This window comes from Carex rostrata, chromosome 4 (assembly GCF_964058835.1).
Source record: "Carex rostrata chromosome 4, lpCarRost1.2, whole genome shotgun sequence".
NCBI lineage: Eukaryota > Viridiplantae > Streptophyta > Magnoliopsida > Poales > Cyperaceae > Carex > Carex rostrata.
In genome coordinates, this window is record NC_135921.1 from 2526425 (window position 1) to 2530809 (window position 4385).

A 4385-nucleotide genomic window follows, 5' to 3' on the forward strand; every position below is an offset into this window, starting at 1 on the left:
AGCTGCGTGGTGAGCGCAAAGCGAACTATTCTTTCGCCTTTTACTAAAGAATACCGTGCGCTCGCCACATTCAAGTAGCATACTTCAATTTTTGACGGGCACCTCACCTCTGTGAAGCCCCCAACAATTCTCAACAAAAAATTCTCAATTCAGTTCTTAATTAAGAATTCTCAACAAAGAATTGTTGATTAAGTTCTGTTTAGTTTTCATTTTATTTTTAGTTTATCATAACAAAATAAAAAACATTGGTTTTTTATTTTATTTTTTATTCTCAATGTTGTATACTTGTACTTATGACAGAAGTTATTTTTTTTTATTCTCAAGTTGGATTCTTATTGATCTGAACTTTTTATTATTATTCTCAAGTTGGATGTTTATGACAATATTTATTCAGCTTGAATAGGCAAATCATTGTTGGATGTTTGTTTTGTTAGAAACATAAAATATTGTTTACTCAATGATTTCAAAGTTAAAATATTTAAAAAAAAATTTCTTGACAACTAATTCGGACTTTAAATTTATTTGTTGACAACTAATTTATATTAATTCAAAATAAATTAATTTGCAGAATGAAAAAAATAATAAAAGTGCAAGTACAAATTTGAACTTTAAACTTGTACAATTTTTATAGGAAACTACAATTTCATATTATAACCTCATTTTAGAAAATTTGCAAAGAGATCAGCAATAATTACTAGACAGCCCCACAAAGGCCATTTTTAGACCCAAAAAATTGTCCGAAGTTAATTTTTTTTTTCCAACAATTATATACTTTTATTTATTTGAAACCGAAACAAATCTTCAAAGTAATTTAAATTTGCAATAACAATTCAATACAATAAATTGATAATTAAATTTCATTGTTCGTTGTTTGTAGTTTTTTATTTTTTACATGCAGGTAATATTCTTACATATTTTTTTCACATGCATATAATATTTTTATATAAAAAAATAAGTAATTATAATAACCTGTGGGAGAGACATATTTCCGAATTTTTTATTAATATCCAAATTTAATATTAAATTTCAAAAAATAACCGGAACAGTAACGTTTTTCGAAATCTACCCTTTCCGGAAATTTTTTTTCCGGAAATAGCCTCTGTTTCCGAAATTTTTTTTTTCCGGAAACGGTAGCTACTTCCGGAAAAATTTTTTCCGGAAATAGGCTAAATCCGGAAAAATTTTATACGGAAATAGAAATTTTTTTTTTTTTTTTTTTTTTTCCGGAAAAATTTTATCCGGAAATAGGATTTTTTTTTTTTTTTTTTTTAAGGAAATTTTTTTTTTCAGTTTTTATTTATAATTTATTTATTTTTTGTATTTAAGTATTACAAATATTTAATATAGTTTTTTAAAAAATAGATGGAATACTATATAATTTGATTTATTCGAAGGACTGCTACAAATAATCCGGATCAACATTTTTCATGCCGGATTTTTTACGGCCGTAAAAAAAAATAATATAATATAATATATGCATATGTATATGTATATATAATATAATATATGTATATATATGTATATACAATATAATATATGTATATATATGTATATACAATATAATATATGTATATATATGTATATACAATATAATATATGTATATACAATATAATATATGTATATATATGTATATACAATATAATATATGTATATATATGTATATACAATATAATATATGTATATACAATATAATATATGTATATACAATATAATATATGTATATACAATATAATATATGTATATATATGTATATACAATATAATATATGTATATATATGTATATATATGTATATACAATATAATATATGTATATATATGTATATACAATATAATATATGTATATATATGAAAATGAAGATATAAAATATGAGGTATGATGAGGTATAAAAAATATGAGGTATTGGAACCCTCGTTTAGTGCCTCGTATAAAAAATATGAGGTATAAAAAATATTATATCAGAACTCCTATAATAGCACGTTGAAATAAAGGGGACTGAATGGTGTATCTGTCCATAGGCGATCTCAGCCATCCATTCAGAAAATTCATCAAATCTGATCCATTCATCTGAATATAAGATTTTATGCATACTATTTGTGTATCCATACGTGTACAAGTTTAAAAATAGTTATAAACTAACCTGCTGTATACAAAGCCACATGGATTTTTCTTTCTCCTCAGTTGGCTAGCGCTATGCAGAGATCGTCTTTCACCTCTTCGATCTCCTCACTTTTGGATCTCCTCCCTCTTTTCTCTCTTCGATCCTCTTTTCTCCTGACTTTTCTCTCGGATCTCCTTCCCCACGAAGTTCTCCTTTTCTACAACCTCTTTTCTTCTTCCCCACGAAGTCTTCCCCAGTCTTCCTCTTTTTCATCTCCTTTTCACTCTCCTTCTCTCTCTGTCAAATCAAGATATAGTGTAGGGTTTCTCTTCATTGCCGGTGCCAGATCTCCCTCTCAAAACCTAATGGGGGAACTGTTGTCCCTCTCCGGTCGCGGCCTTTCCTCTCCGCATACATACTGGACCTATGGTGAGTATCGTACATACCTACTGTGCATCTTTTGTATCTTTGATTGAAGAAAAAAAACCCATGTCCGAATCATAATATTAACAAATTGGAAGGAAAATTAATGAAGACAATACCAAATTACTGCCAATACCAAATTACTGCCTTTTTATTCTTTAAATATATATTTATTTTTCTTGTAGAAGCTTCACCAAATACTTGGATCAGAGGAAGGCAACTCCCTCAAGTTCAAGAGCCTCACAGGTACAACTTCATTCATTTTAACTTTGTTTTGTCCATTGTTCTTTTTACAGCTTTTTATATCGTTAAAAACTATTACTATCCTTCAATTATCCTTCAATTGAAATTAATCAAGATAAAAGAGGTGTACTAGGGTTCCTTTAGCTTTCCAGATCATTTTTGTTGTCAATTCTTAAAATTTAATCATTTTGACTGGAATAACAGTGAAAGAGGTTCCTTAATAAATATGAGAACATGATGTATGTCATATCTAAAATTGATGTTGTACAGTCTGTGTTTAACTGTACAACTCTTGAACTTGCTATTTCCTTTTTTGCTCCATATGACAGGAAGTATATATTGATATAAATTGTTATTAGGTATAAAATAATTGAGCCTGGATGTATTAAATTACAACCTCTGGAAATATGTAGACGTTCTTTAGTAGGCAATATATCTCTTCATTGACACCAAAAATATCAGATTAAAACTTGATTGCAATAAAAATAGGCTCAAGATCTCCGAGAAAGAAAAAAAAGAGCATTTTGTTAACTTCCTTTTTACTTTCTTTTTTCTATTTTTAATGCAGTTGTCAGAAGCATTTCGAAAATTGTACAGGTCATCTAAACAAGTGCCAAGCAACGATATTAGTCTATTCAGTCTGACACTGTTCAGAACTCTTAACAACAAGTTTTGATAGTAGTTAGCTTATTATGATAAAAAGTAGCGAGAGATAGGAAACCAGTGCCATGACCATTTCTTCATTCCACATATCTTGCAATTTTATATCGGTTTCAAAGAACGATTGCTTCTCATACTTAAATCCCAGTGTCACGACCATAGTTGCTTTGAACAAACCATTTCTTAATTGTACGTTACTCCTGTCTTATTGTACTTTGATGTTGTAAATAACAACTTAAAACCAGAAACGGAGGCGATTTCTTTCCTCGCGATGGCCGCTGGAACTTCAACAAGAAGGTATTCATTTCTGTGTGTTAATAATTCATTGCTTTAAATACTGTCAATTTTCTGTGCTCATGTCGAAAAATCATTTTTTTTTTCAATATACTTTCTATATACAGACACTGATCCGGCCATGTGTGTCGGTCGCTGGGTTGTGGTGAACTTTTCGGCCCAGTGTTAAGTGAGGAATTTAGCGAGCGATCTCATATGATGTGGTCAAATGAAAGGAGTGGTTAGTTTTGTTATTTTATTCATGAATCATGATAGTATTTTTTTGTTCTCTATTTTTTTTATTAGTTGTTCTTTCTTTGTGTGCAGAAAATTGATTAGCCTTTTGATGTCTTTAAATAGGGACAGAACATGTGAGGCACTGGTCTGAATGTTAGAGTGGAAGAAATGTTTGAGCAAGAAAAAACTAAGCTCCCTGTTATGTCTTCTCCCTTAGAGGAAGAACTTTGATATCTATGGTTAGTTCCTTGTTTCAATTATGAACTTGTTTCCTACAAGGATTGGTTTGTTAAGGCCCATGGAAGCGCAAGTGCCTTGCTGATTTTGGCATTGTCACAAAGTTCTTTGCTCCAATTAATGCTAAGGTAAGCAAATTCTGATAGCCACGTTTTCAATTCCGGGATACGTTTGCTTTTAACCAATATTAGTATCTGTCAAACTTGCTCACT

At 29.6% G+C, this 4385-nt stretch overlaps 1 long non-coding RNA gene and 1 other non-coding gene across 2 annotated transcripts; both read left to right on the forward strand.

Annotated features, from left to right (window-relative positions):
- On the forward strand, nt 1–117 carry LOC144553650 (U5 spliceosomal RNA). Its single transcript, XR_013511421.1, has one exon. It is a non-coding gene; the product is annotated as a U5 spliceosomal RNA (small nuclear RNA).
- A 3325-nt stretch (nt 118–3442) lies between these two features.
- LOC144552396 (uncharacterized) lies at nt 3443–4159 on the forward strand. Its single transcript, XR_013511118.1, has 3 exons — nt 3443–3723; nt 3828–3940; nt 4027–4159. It is a non-coding gene; the product is annotated as an uncharacterized LOC144552396 (long non-coding RNA).
- The last annotated feature ends 226 nt before the right edge of the window (nt 4160–4385 follow it).